At 41.9% G+C, this 14980-nt stretch overlaps 1 pseudogene; it reads left to right on the forward strand.

Annotated features, from left to right (window-relative positions):
- Positions 1-14980, forward strand: part of LOC138805446 (MTRF1L release factor glutamine methyltransferase-like) — a 408270-nt pseudogene that overhangs the window by 212309 nt on the left and 180981 nt on the right.

The following is a 14980-nucleotide window of genomic DNA, read 5'->3' on the forward strand; positions in this document are numbered from 1 at the left end:
TGTGACATGCCCAACACATCACCAATATTTTGTGACCTCACAACCAATGTGGAATCATCAACTACTAGTGACACCAAAACAATATTTTGACATGATGTAATGAGTTGACATTGTCATGGTGATATCACTCTCCCATTGTTAATTCACAAACCTAAAATGACCTCCTAACATTTTTAAAAATTCATGTCCATTAGTACTTCCAACTCATTCTGTGAACTTGTATGCACATTGTGAAATAGTAACAATTGAAAATGGACTTGTGTTTAGATATTACAAATCATTTTGACGTCAAAAGCCCATTGTGACCTCATCACAACTGTGTATCATAAAGCTATCATGACCCCTATGTACCTTTGAAAACACACATGGCATATGTGACATCATAGTCCCTTTGTGTCTCCATATCCTCATTGTGAATACATGACAATTGAATATATATATGCCATTGTAACATCACAAACCTTTGTGACCCCATCACCAGTGGGACAACACATATTCATTATTACACAATTACTTCCTTGCAACATCACCAATTTACAATGACCTCATAGCATTATGACATTTATTGTCACTGTGATGTCATAGCCACATTGTAAATGCCTATTCTCTTATTTCATTCTATTTCAAATGTGGCATGTGGGTTGATGTCAGAAATATATTGTGATCTTATAAATATATGGCATCACAATCACTTTGTGACATCACAGTTCCATGGTGATATCACTAACAAACTGTGATATCACAAACCTGCCCTGTCCTCATAAGTCTTGTGATGTGCAGCAATTATGATATCTTAGGCCCTTTATGAGCTCGTAATCTGTTTTCAACCTTATAATATTGCAGTTATGATATATGATATCAGAAATGCACTGTGACATCATACCATTGTGACATCACACTGACAGACATCATAAACATTGTGTCACACTGTGACATCACAATCCTCATCTGACTTCATAACGTTTGTGAAAACACATGACTTTGGAGATACCACAGTCTGTTTTGAACTCATATTCTCTGTGATTTCATGACAATTGAGATCCGTTTTGCCATTTGGATATCACTAATCAATTGTGACATCATAGACCCCTTAGCATATAGCATCACCAATTAATTGTAACATCAAAACCTTTTGTAATGTCACAATGTGACACGATGATCATGACATCTGTCAATGTGATGTCACAATGGTCATGATGTCACAGTTGATTTCTGTTATCTCAAGTCATACATGAAATATGAGGTTGATAACAAATTATGAGGGCAAAAAGGTCTAAGATATCACAATGTCAGCATGTCACAAAAGTTATGAGGACAGAGCTTTGTGATGTCACATTGTGTTAGAGATATCACAATGGTACTGTGATGTCACAAAGTGATTATGATGTCAAAATGGTTTGTAGGCACAAAATTGCGTTTCTGATATCAACTCTCATGCCACATTAGAAATACAATGAAATCACAGAATAGGCATTCACAATGTGTCTATGATATCACAATGAGAATTGTTGTCATAATGCGATTCTGTCATTGAGTTTGGTGATGTCACAATGAGCTGATGCTCTCATAATGAAAATGTGATGTCACACTGTTGAGGATGTATCAAACACTTTTTGATGTTATAATGGCATGTCTAATCTCAATTGTCATTACTTAACAACAAGGATATGGATACATAAAGGGACTGTGATGTTGAAAAGGGCATGTGATTTTCAAAGGAGCTAAGAGGTCATAATAGATTTGAGATGTAACAATGGAATCATCATGTAACAATGACAATGTTGTCACAATGGCTTTGTGATGTAATGGCGGTGATGATGTCAAAATGGATTTGTGATGTCACAACGAGTTTGTAATACCACAATCAAATTTCCAATTTCAATTGCTACTAGTTCACAAGGAGGATACTGTAATAATTAGCAGTGCCCGATAATTTATAGGGTCTGATAATCAGCATGGGCCCATCTCCTGGCCAGCTGGGGAGGACAAAGAATGCCACCAAAGAAGTTGAGGCATCCTGTGGGAGGGACTGGTGCATTAATCACCATGTGTTGAGCTGTTAAGAAGTGATTGGGTTGTGGGCAGTTTGGGATGTGATAGTCGAAAACAGGCAGTTGGAGTGGAGAAAGGGTACAGACTTTATATAGGCTGCTTGTTCAGAGCAATAGAAGGTGAGAGAAAAAGGAAAAAGTCTTGGAAGGAAAGAACTGGTGTGATAGCATAAGGGGAAAGACCTGGGTGGAGAGGAAGTTGAGAGAGGGCAGAAGGTGAATGATGGCAACTGATGAGCCCTGCAAAGCAGTTCAGGTCTGTGGAGAGTGGAGAGCCCTAAAGAGAAGAAGGACCTGGTGGAAGTGAAAAAAGAAAAGACCTCGAAAGAAGTATAGGTCTGTAGCGAAGGAGAGATAAAGAGAAGAGGAAAAGAGGCTGTCCCTTTGATGCTTGGATTTTGGATATCATAATTTTGGGGGTTGCTGGTTTGGAGAACATTTATTATATAAAACGTATCTCGATGGATTTTCTTGAACTATAGAGGTCTTAATTTTTGAAGACTCCATCGAGATAATCCATTTGGATTGTATCAGGCCTTGGCCCCAGGGAAAAATCCCCATAGGTGTGAGTGTCAGCCTTCAGGGTTGAGAGTCTACCTCGAATGTTTGTCTCCGGAGGTCCAACATGGAAAAAAGTCATTTATGTACCTCTAGAGGTGCATCTTGGCATGCTTGCCAGCTTGTTTAGGACCCCTCTGGAAGCAATTTGTGGCTTCCTTGGGACGCCATCTGGAACCTACTTGAGAGATAATGTAGGGCTTCCATGGGAAGCCATCTGGAACCTCATCAAGAGTACATCTGCAACTTCCTTGAGAAGCCATCTGAGACCTACGCTGGAGGTCATCTGCGGCCTTCTCCAGGGGCCATCTTGGACTTTCTCCAGAAGTCATCTGGGGCTTCCTCAGGAGGCCACCTGAGACCTCTTCAAAAGTAGTCATTGGGGCTTTCTTAAGAGGCAATCTAGTACTACCTCCTGAGGTCATCTGGAGCTTCTTTGGGAGGTCATCTCAGGCTACCATGATGAGAAATCTATGACCGTCTTTGGACATCATCTGGGACTTCCTTGAGAAGCTATATAGGACCTTCCCTGGAGGTCATCTGTTGCTTTCTCAAGAGGGTTATTTGGAACTTCCTCTGGAGTTCATATGTGGCCTCCTTGAGTGGCCATCTGGGAGCTACTTGAGAGGTAATGTCAGCCTCATTGAAAAGACATCTGGAAACTCCTTTGGAGATTATCTGACACTTCCTTGGGAATCAATTTGGAACCTCCATGAGAGGTCATCTAGGGCCTCCTAGGGAGGACATATGTGACATCATCCAGAGGTCATCTGTGTCCTCCTCAAGACACAATCTGGGACGTTCTCTCTGTCATCTGGGACCTCTTGTAGAGGTCAACATTGAGAGGTATGACACATGTGGGTTAAGTGTCTGTGGCTCTTGGTCTTTGTATGTATGCTGATAGTTCTATCTGTGTCCTGCATACACCTGTTTACTCCTTTTCTCAGGATGGGAGAACAAGGCCTTAGGTTGTCATATCCAAAAAATATTCTCCCCCAGGTTTACAGAATTCCTCAGTGGAAGATGCACTGATGTATTCTCTCTCCTATTCTTTGCCATCAGCACCTCTAATGTTAAGTCTTCCCATACCAAAATGGTTACTTGTACTAGTATGAGGTGGTACAAAGTTGTATGTTACCCTTATTACCTTTGAGACAGGAACTTGGAGGAGATGGTGGGCAAGCCCTATTTCTAGTATATGTTCCCTTTACAACTAGTGACCTGTATAACTGGAAACAGCAAAATCCATCTTTACAGAAAAAAAGGGGCTCATTACTTCATTAGAGACAGTAATTTTCACACACAAGCACATCTGGGATGAGTGTCAGCAAATTTTACAGGCACTTTTCACCTGGTAGAAAAGGGAGTGAATCCTGCTTGGTGACTTGAAGGTGGTCCTTCGACCAGAGAGTAGCCCCACTATTGATCCAGAAAGTCTTTCCATAGACTTACCCAAGCTGAGACTAACAGCAATTGAGGTATGGAGGTGGTTACCTATTATTACCAGGTTCTGTTAGCAGGGATACCGCAGTGGCTAAAAAGCCAAATCATCAATCTAAGTTGGGTGAGATGGTACAGTTCCCCAGTGAGCACTCTAATGCTTTTCTGAAACTTCTCCCAGAAGCCTATAGGACATATAGGCCTATTGATCTTGAAGCCCTGGAGAATGAAAGAGCCCTAAATATGGCCTCTGTTACTCAGACAGCCCCAAATATTAGAAGAAAGCTTCAAAAGTCAGAAGGTTTTGAGGGAAAAAGTTTATTCTAATTTGGAAGTAGTTGCCCAGAGGGTGTTTGTTAACAGAGATACCCAGGAAAAAGAGTCTAAGAAGAGGGTTTGAGTTTTGGTAGGAGCACCAGAATAGGGATCAAGAAACTCTTGGCAAAAACAGTACAAGTCATTTCCAAATGGCAATAGGGAACCTCTAAGAATACATCAGTGTGCTCATTGCAAACAAAATGGACATTGGGAAAAGGAATGTCCAAGGAGGAGAAAGATAGAAAATGACAGGTTAATTAATCACATTAACCACCTGGAAAATGTGTTTATATCTCTGGAGAAACATGCAAAGGAGCTTGGGGCTCTGAATTCCAACTATGTTCAATTTAAAAAGCAGCCCTCTGAACTTCAGAAATGTGGCAAAGAAAAAATTCCACCCTTCTATCTCAAAACATAGTCTTATAAAAGACTGTGTCTCCAATATGTGTCAGTCAAACCCACCAAGAGATTAAAAGCACATAGAAAAGCACATTGGAGAAAACAGAGAGAATTATTTGACGTGAAGAAAAGATTTGAAGATATAAATTAGGAACATCTGACAGTCAAAAATGAGAAGAAAATCCTCAAAGGGAACCTAGAAAACACTCAAAATCAAATGAAATTCAAGTACATTAGCCTGGGTGAGCATGAGGCAAATTAGGGGACCACAGGTCAGAGGCAAACAGGAGCACAGGACAGCAATTTTACCATCCTTGCGAACCACAAGTGAGGCCAAAAAGAGATCCTGATGCTGCATTAAGAAATCATTGCCATGAAAAAGGAGCTGGACCTCATATAAGAATGTATTAGGCTGAAGTACATGTCAATTATCAGCTTTGAAATGTGTCACCAGAAATTCAAAGCAAAAGAGAAAGAAGGAAAGGGTAGTTAGCAGAGAAGATGGGGAAGTGCTGTGTCATAGAAGATGAGGCCAAGAAAAGTGAAAAGGAAAATATCAGGCCCAAGTTCTCAATTATTAACTAATGCCCTAGGAATAAATTGGAAGTTACAATCCATTTATAAGCCTCACAGTTCAAGCACTAGAAAGAATGAATATGACCTTAAAGGAAACTTTAACTAAATTAAATACAGAAACTGGCAATAGCTAGGTAAGCCTCCTACTCTTCACTCTCCTTTGAGCAAGATGTAGCCCATATGTTAATGGATTCAATACCTTGAAATACTTTAGTGTAGAACACCCACTTGGGTTCCTAAAATTAGGAAGGCTATATTAACAGAAATGTCTAACTACAATCTGCAGGTTTTACAACATATTCTTTTATGTACCTATCCTTTGGTAACCAAGGCCCAACGGCCGGATAAGAAAAAGTCCAACTGAAGGGGAGGGACCAAGAAAGTGATGGAACAGCAGGGAAACACCACAGCTCTCTCCAACCAAATACTGAGTTTGGATTTCAATGCTCTGTTTCTCCAAGTGACCCACAAAAAAAGACAATTACTCAGAGAGATAAAGGAAGTGCAAAAAGAAAAGGGAAAAACCCACAGAGACAGTAAAGTGGGAAGACCCTTCCCCCACCCTTTGTTGGTGATGGCGCTCCATGTTGCGCAGCTTAAGTGATGGGGTTTTGTGCCAAGCTGCTTAAGTGCCCCGGGACTGGACCCTATGAGGACCACACACCCACAAGCATCCCAAGTCCCAGGAGACACCCAAGAGCTGGGCCAACCCAGAATATACAAACAGAAATCTCAGAAGGCAGAGCTGGAACAAAGACTCCCCTCACCCTCCCTGGTACAGCGCCTCTGCCTGGCTGGTACAAGTAGCCCATCCCAGTCAGGAGCAGTAACAGCTGTCAACAGTGGCAAATGACCCTAGTCTCTCAGGGTGGCACCTCTGTCCTGCTGGTGTAAATAGCCTAGCCTAACCTGGAACAGCAGCAGCAGCTGGCAGTGCTGGCAAACCACCCAGAATTGGGGCACAATGCCTCTTGGCAATGGCCAGACCAGCCTGGGGCGGCAGCGGTGGCTGAGGTGGGGACAGCTACAGTGAACAAGTCCAGACCTGTGGTGGTTTGTGCCTCTCCATAATGGCCTGCATAAGTGGCCCAGCCTAACCTGAGACAACAGCAGTGGTTAACACCTGACTTGTGGTGGGGTGCCTGGCTTGCATAAGTGGCCCAACTGATCCTGGGGCAGTGGCAGCAGCTGGGGTAGTGGCAACAGCTGTGGCAGCAGCAGTGGCATCAACAGTGGCAGCAAACAACTCTGGACCCGTAGTGGGTGTGGCACCTCTCCATACTGGTTTGCATAAGCAGCCCATGGTGGCAAAGGTGGTGAACAACCCTAGACCTGAAGCAGGGTGTGGTGCTGAGCAACCCCAGAAGAGAATCCCTGGGCTGGCTTTGAACCTGAATACACAGATCTGAGCCTCCTGAGTAGCTAGAATTAAAGATATTCACACCAGTAGGGTCTTCCTCTTGCAACCCCCCTAACTTTTTCTAAAATAGATAATTTCTTAGTTCAAACATGGAATTTAAGCAAATACAAGAGGATCAACATAATACTCTGTATTCTATCTGAGCATAGTGGAATCTCCCAGACTTTCCTGCCTGGGCTGGATTTGAAACGTGATCCACACATCTCAGCCTCCTGAGGAGCTAGGAGGACAGGTGTGAGCCACCTGTGCCTGGATGATCTGGCCTTACACCACAGTGGAATAGGAGCCCCTGAAATCTTTTCTTTAATTTTCCTGTGCTAGTTTTGGGGCTTGAACTCAGGGTCTGGGCTCTGGTCTCTAAAAATTTTCCTTCAAGGTTACCACTTTACCATTTGTGCCACAGCTCCATTTCTAGATTTTGGTAGTTAATTGCCAAGAAGTGTCTCATTAACGTCCTCTCCTGAGCTCGCTTGACCCTCTATCTATATCTCAGTCTCCTGAGTAGCTAGGATTTACAGGGGCTGAGCCACTGGTGGAATTGGGCTAGAAGCTTTTCTAAAGCAGGAGTTTTTCCCTGCGTTTGCCCTGACTCCTCCATTCAAAGGAGGCCTGAGGGTCAGGAGTTGTGAAAACAGGTTTCCAGCTACAGGAAATGGCTTTGGGTCCTTGGTGAAAAGAAAAGCTAATCGTCCCCCAGTGCGCTATTCTGGGACCCCACCCTCTGCCCTGTGACTCAAGTCAACTTTGACCCAGACTTGAATATCCTGCCAGACTTTTCTGAAGCCATAACACCTTCATACCATTCACACCACCTGCGCTACAGCACACCTCAGGACCTTTGCCCATGCTATACTTTCTGCCTGAGGCTCTCTGTCCTGTACCCACATATTAGAACTACTGTGAAATTTTGGCACTGGGTATATCACATCCTGGAGAAAGTCTTTCCTTCCCTTCTCCATCTTTTTTTTTTTTTTAATATTGAGTTGCTAGACATGGAATTTGTGCAGGCTGACTGGCAAATGCTCTATATTGGTGTATGTGTGTGTGTGTGTGTGTGTGTGTGTGTGTGTGTGTGTGTGTTTGTGTGTGTGTGTGTGTGTGTGTGTGTGTGTGTGTGTGCCAATCCTGGAGTTTGAATTCAGGGCCTGGATGCTTTCCTATCCCTGAGGTTTTGTGCTCCAGGCTAGCACTGTACTACTTGAACAACAGCTCTTCTTCTGGCTTTTTGGGTGTTTAATTGGAGAAAAGTTTCTTAAATTGACTTTTCCACTTGCAATTAGGATCCTTCCTCCTGAGTAGCTTACAGGGGTGAGCCACCAGCACTGCCCTCTACCCTACCTCTTACCTATAACCTCGGCCCTCCTTTGAGTCCGAGAAGAATATGTCTCACCAGGCTCAATTTTTTTTGCCCAGTCTTGGTGCGTGAACTCAAAGCTCATACTTGGGAGAGACTCTAAACATGTGAAGACTGTGACAAATGTTTCCATTTAATTATGTATCATGTTTCAACACTTAATATAATGTTAATGAAAAATGAGTCAATGTCTTAAATTTTTGTGTATAATTTTATAATAGATGTGCAAAATATAATGTGTATAATAATACTAAATACAACAATCAATAAATGAATCAGAGAAAAATACAATACAAAATCAATAATAAAATTATAATCTGAAATTAACATACATATATAAGTATATATCATGTATTACACATGTATAGAAATATTTCTTCCATTGTAGGGCCATCATTCAGGCCCTGGGAACTCTATCCTGAATTTGTTTTCCTCAAGGACAATGAGCTTCACATTCACCCATGGTACAAAAGAGTTACCTGGATGGTGAGCTCAAAAACTAGCAATGACAGAAATACTGGCCCCAGTTCCAAGACAGTGACTTAATTTTTTTAATGGAAGCAGTTATGATTATTCAGTTCCATACTGAGCATTAAAAAAATAGTGTAGAGTTTTGTACAGCTATTCAAACATCCTGCCCTTACTTCCAAAGTGCTTCTCTAAGAACTACATTGTTTCTCCTTTTTTGTATGTTTTTTATTGTAAAAATGTTCTACAGAGGGGTTACAGTTCCAGGAGCAAGGTAATGAGTACATTTCCTATTGAGCATTGTTTACTCCTCCTGTATTTTTCCCCTATCATCCCTTCCCTCCCATCTCCACAACTACATCCCCCTGCTGAGGTCAGTGACTTAGTTTTTCATTTTTGGTTGGCACAAGGCTTGAACTCAAGTAATGGCAACTCTTCGCTCACATTGCTACAGATTTACCAAGACCCTGAGTTCAAATCCCAGGCTTTAAATTAAAACTTGCAGAAATTCCAAACTAGGGAGCTTTATTTTTTTAATTTAGTTAAATAATTATACATATATATATATATATATATATATATATATATATATATATATACACATATGTGTGTGTATATATATATTGATTTTGGCCAAGCATGGGGCTTGAACACAGGTCATGGAAATTCTACTTCAGCTTGGATATGCCTCAGCTGGGGTACAATCTCTGGACCCATAGCCGATCCTGGGCCAAGAGGGCTTTCAGGAAGAAAAAATCGTTGGAAAGCACAAAAAGTGGTGAGCTGCAGAGAGCTGGGGTTTTATGATTTTTTTTTCTTTGAACAGTGACCATCCTGGGTCTGAATGACAAAGCTGCAAAAGGGACCTGACCTGCCATTGCTGGTGGCTGGCAGGCTATCAATGAAGCCATAGGCCACCTGTCAACATAGTCCCTGGGTGAAATCGTAGTTCTGACATCAATCACAGGAGATCACAAAAGACTCATTCTTATGCATAAGAATACTGATTGAAAGAGTAGTTTATTCATCAGTCTACTCTAAAGTTGGATGCAGTAATCCTAGAATGCTGATTGAGCTTAATTAATAGTTTATTAAGCATGAAAAGAGCAATATTCCTTCAATTGCGGTTTAATAAATACCTAAGAGTTGGTAGGAACATAGTGCGTGTCATTCTATCATACATAGATGGCTATGGAACTCTTTACAAATATGTATATTTATTTGTATACCTCCGTCTGCCTATCCATGTATCCCTGTTTTGGCCAAACCTGGTGGTCGATCTCAGATCCTAGGAACCACTTGACATCTTCATTGGCTAGAGGCTGCCATGCTCAAACTCACCCAATCATGAATTGGGCCTGCTAGGCAGTATGTTCAGATCCTGGCACTGCCAGGCATACTTGAGAACACATCTAACATCTAGATCTTATGTGACAGGATGTAAACAATGTAATAAATGCTATAGGTGTCATCAGAGTCAATAATATAAATTCTAAATAAATGAATGACACAAGAAATAAAATAAATAACCACACCAAACACAATATGGACTGAACATCTGTAAGGAAGTAAAAATACTATCTTTAAAATATATATAAGGAGGGCTGGGAAGGTGGCTCAGTGGTAGAGCTCCTGCCTTGCATGCATGAGGCCCTGGGCTCAATTCCTCAGCACCACATAAGCAGAAAAAAAAGCCGGCAGTGGCGCTGTGGCTCAAGTGGTAGAGCACTAACCTTGAGATGATGAACTGAGGGACAGCGCCCAGGCCCAGAGTTTAGGCCCACAAGTGGCCCCCCAAAAAATTATATACGGAGAATCTTTTCTATGCCTGAGGCTTGAATTCAGTCCCCCTATGAGGAGGGAATGTCGGGAGATCTTGAGGTACTAGTTTCTGGCCTGGGAAGAGTCATGGAATGTGATTGATCTCATCCTTGAATGAGTAGTTTGTGCATGATGCAAGTAGGAAATGATAGGCAAGACTCATGGAGTATCGATTATTTGTAAAGAAGTTGATGAAGCATGACAATAATCATCACAGTCATGAAATGGAGGCATCAGTAAAGATCCAAGAATCTGTATTCACACAGATTGGATTCCACCACAGGTTACCATCTCTCCTACTCTATACATGCATACTACCTTCAGCTTATGAATGGATGACTGCTGTGCTCACTGCTCTCCCCTGGGAGGGGGGCTCAATCGCAGGTTCCAAAGGCTGGTGTGCTCATGTGGACAAATACGCCACTTGGTCCTGCTAGGCACCGAGTTCAGATTCCTTGCCCTGCCAAAATATTTATCTTGATGTCAGAAGTCAATCATTGCACCTGTTTTCTTTCTGTGCAAGTCCTGGATCTCAGCTAGGATGGACAATGCTTGATCCACCCTGTGGCCATGGGAATAAGTTGTTATCCATGTCAGCCCAGTTATTCCTGTCATCATATACTCAAGAAAATACACAATACACCCATGAATAGCATACAAAATAAAGAGAATAACTACACTCAATGAACGATGCAGTCCACACACGGATGTGAATATACATCCCATGTTTCAATGATCATTGAGGACTATTTTGGCCTCCCTGGGGCTCGATCTCAGTTCCTGGGAATGGCCCAGCTCCTTAGTGGCTCACAGTCTGGTGTGATCACGTGGACCCATTGGGCAGTTTGGCCTCCCAGGCCCAAAGTTTGAGTCCCAGCACTGCCAAAAATTCACCCTGATGTAAGAAGCCAGGCGTTGCACTTGTTTTCCTGTACTGTGCAAGTTCTGGGGCTCAGCTAGGAAGGAGAATGTATATGCAACTCTATACTCATGGGAATAGGTTGTCATCCAGTTCACCACAGTTATATTTGTCATCCTATACTCAAGGAAATACACAATACATCAATGAATAAGACACAAAACAAAGAGAATGACTACACCAAATGCAAGATGCCGCCCACCCATGTTTGGAAATACAGATCCTCTATTTAATTATGAATTTATGACTATATTGGCCCCCACCAGGGCTCCATCTCAGGTCCCAGGAATGGCCTAGTTCCTTAGTGGCTCAAAGCCTGATGTGCTCACCATGACCCATTCACCAATTTGGCATGCTAGGTTTGAGTTCAAATTCCTGCACTACCAAACGATTTATTTTGATGTGAGAAGCCTAAGGTGGCACAGGTTTTCCTGTCCTGTGAATGTCCTGGGTCTCATTGAGGATGGAGAATGCTATATTGGTAACTCTTAGCCATGGGAATAGGTTGTCATCCATGTCAGCACAGTTATATCTGTCACCCCATACACAATAAAATACACAATACATCCATGAAAAAGACACAAAATAGAAAGAATAACTACACTGAATGCAAGATGCATACCACACATGTAAGTAAAGAAAAATCTTATGTTTTAAAAAGGTGGGCTTGTTATTTTGTCCAGTGCTGGGGCTTCAAATCAGGCCCTGCAACAGGCCTGACATTCTACTCTTCAAAGATGGTGAGCTTACCCTTCTTCCACAGTGCAACAGAATTACCCAGACCTGAGCTAAAAATCCCAGCACTGACAAAAGATTCATATTGATGTCAGAAACTAAAAATCCCAGCACTGACAAAAGATTCATACTGATGTCAGAAGCCAGTCGTTGTGACTTTTATCCTCTCCTGTGAAAGTCCTGGGTCACAAATATGATGGAGAATGCATGGACAACACTGTAACCTTGGTAACTGTTAGGTTTTTAAAAAGAGGTAGCCGAGTAAGAACAGCACCAGCACACACGTGGTATTCAGATAAGGGGTAGGTTTATTCAGTAGACCTGCTGGGACCAGGCAAGGTTGGCACTCCACGTGGCTGGGAAAGGCCTGGGAATGAGAGAAAGCTAGGAAGAGAGGAAAGAGAGAGAAAAGAGTAGAGAGAGGGGTAAGAACAGTAGCACTCACGTGGTATTCAGGTAAGAGGTAGACCTGCTGGGACCAGGCAAGGTTGGCACTCCACGTGGCTGGGAAAGAGAGAGAGCAAGAGAGCAAGAGAGCAAGAAAAGAGCAGCAAGAGCTAGAAAGAACAGAGAGAGAAAAAAGGGAGAGTCTGGGCCTGGGCTAGCCCTTATGTAGGGTATGGGTGGGGAAAGGTGTGGCCACATCAAATTCAGATGTGACCTCAGCGGATGCAGATGTGACCTCTTCCCAGTGTACCAGTTGCCTAGGTAACGCAGGTACTGGGTGGAGACTTTGCTGCGAGGAGGGTGGAGTCTGCTTGTCATCTAGGAGCGGACCTTACAGTAACGGGTTCTCATCCATGTCAGCACTGTCATAGCAGTCACCATACTTATTAAAATACACAATACCTCCATGAATTAGAGACAAAATAAGGAGAATAAATGCACTGAACCCAAGATGCTAACCAAACATATATGTCAATATAGATCCTTTGTTTAAATTATGAATTTCTGACTATAGTGGACCACCCTGGGGATCAATGTCAGATTCTGGGATTGGCCATACTCCTTAGTTGCTCACAGGTTCATATGATCACCTTGAATGATTGGCCAATTTGTTTTGCTCTGCCCTGAGTTCAGATACCAGCATTATCAACAAGTGGATCGTGGAGTAAGAAGGAGAGTGTGAAACTTTTTTTCCTTTTCTCTGAGAATCCTGGGGGTAAGGCATGAGAGAGAACATTTCTACAAATCTAGATGTTCTGTGATAGGTTGTCATCAATGTAATAAACACATTGAGTACATAAATGAATAAAACAGAAGATACAAGGAACAACCCCACCAAACATGTATGGACTGAACATCTATAGGTAAGTATAAATCCTATTTTTACAATATATAGAAATAGTATGATTTCCAGGTCTGGGTCTTGAATTCAGGACTAGTGAAAAGACCTGACTTTTTTATTTTCATGAAAGGTGATCTTCCCCTTTATGCACATTGCTGCAGATTTACCCAGAGCCTGAGTTACAATCCAAAGCCTGTAAGAATAAACTGTGTGAATTGCATGCCAGGGAGTTAATTTTTTTCTCAGCATGGGTCTTGAACTCAGGTCGTGGCAACACTGCCTCAGCTTTGATCACACTAGGATGGGGTGCAGCCACTGGACACACAGGTGCTTCTGGGATTCTACACCCCCACGTGTTGCAAGGAAAACAATGCACAGAAAACATGTGGCCTTTTATGTTTTCTTCCTTTGCACAGTGACCCTACTGGGTCTGAATGACACTGTTGCAAAGGGTACTTCACCTTGCATTTCTGAAGGCTGGCAGACAATCAAGAAAGCCATAGGCCCACGTGGCAACATAGGCCCTCATTTCAAATCCCCATACTGACACCAACCAATGGCAGGAAGTACTAAGAAACTGGTTCCCATCCAAAGGCATAACACTGGAATTTTGTCAATGTCACAGTTGAATGAGTTGATCGTGAATGATGATCCTATAAAATTAAACAGCATCATTTCAGAAGGCTGATTGATTTTATTTAATATTTATGAAGCATTAAAAGAATATTATTACTTACAGGAACACAATAATTTCAGGACACTGAGTGCTTTCATTAATATTTTAAGGATGAAAACAATAACATTAATTACATGGACGCATAATAAATACCCAGGAATTGGTAGGAATATAGTCTATATAACTGAATAATGTATAAACATCTCTGGCACTCTATAAACACACAGACACACACACACACACACACACACACATATGCCATCTACATGTCAATCTGTTCTTCTTTGATTAACCCCAGGGGTTCTCAGGTCCTGGGAACAACCTGCACCTCAATTTCCCCCAGGATGGCATGTTTGCACTCACCCATTCATGAATTTGGCCTTGTAGGCCATGAGTTCAGATGTCAGTAGTCCCAAACAATGAATCGTGGAGTAAGAGGATGATGGTGACACATGGATTCCTTTACTGTGCATCTTCTGTGTGTCAGGTATGAAGTGGAATACATCTGTAGACCTATATCCTATGTAGTCAATGTTTTATGTGCTATAATAGTCAATACAATAAATGGTCAATACATGAATAAAACAAAAAATAAAATAACTACTCTGAATGCAATACGGTGTCAACATATGTATAAGAATATAAAACATATATGTAAATTGTACATGAATAGGGTGTTTTCTAGTGCTGGTGATCGTTTTCAAGCCTAAGGAACAAACTTGAATTTTTTGACTTTAAGGAAGCAAGCTTCCCCTTCCCACACAGTGCAACAGAGGTACCCAGACTATGAGTTCCAATCCCAGTCCTGGTAGAAAAAACTCACCTTTATAGTATTTGAGGCCCAATTCTTAGGTATTTCATTATGCCTCCATTTGATGAATGTGATTGCTTAAATGCTTAATAAAATATTAACTAAAATCAATCAGTGTCGTGTAATATAAGTGTGTATAATTTTAT

The sequence above is a fragment of the Dipodomys merriami genome, unplaced genomic scaffold (assembly GCF_024711535.1).
Source record: "Dipodomys merriami isolate MVZ:Mamm:240054 unplaced genomic scaffold, mDipMer1.0.p SCAF_393, whole genome shotgun sequence".
NCBI lineage: Eukaryota > Metazoa > Chordata > Mammalia > Rodentia > Heteromyidae > Dipodomys > Dipodomys merriami.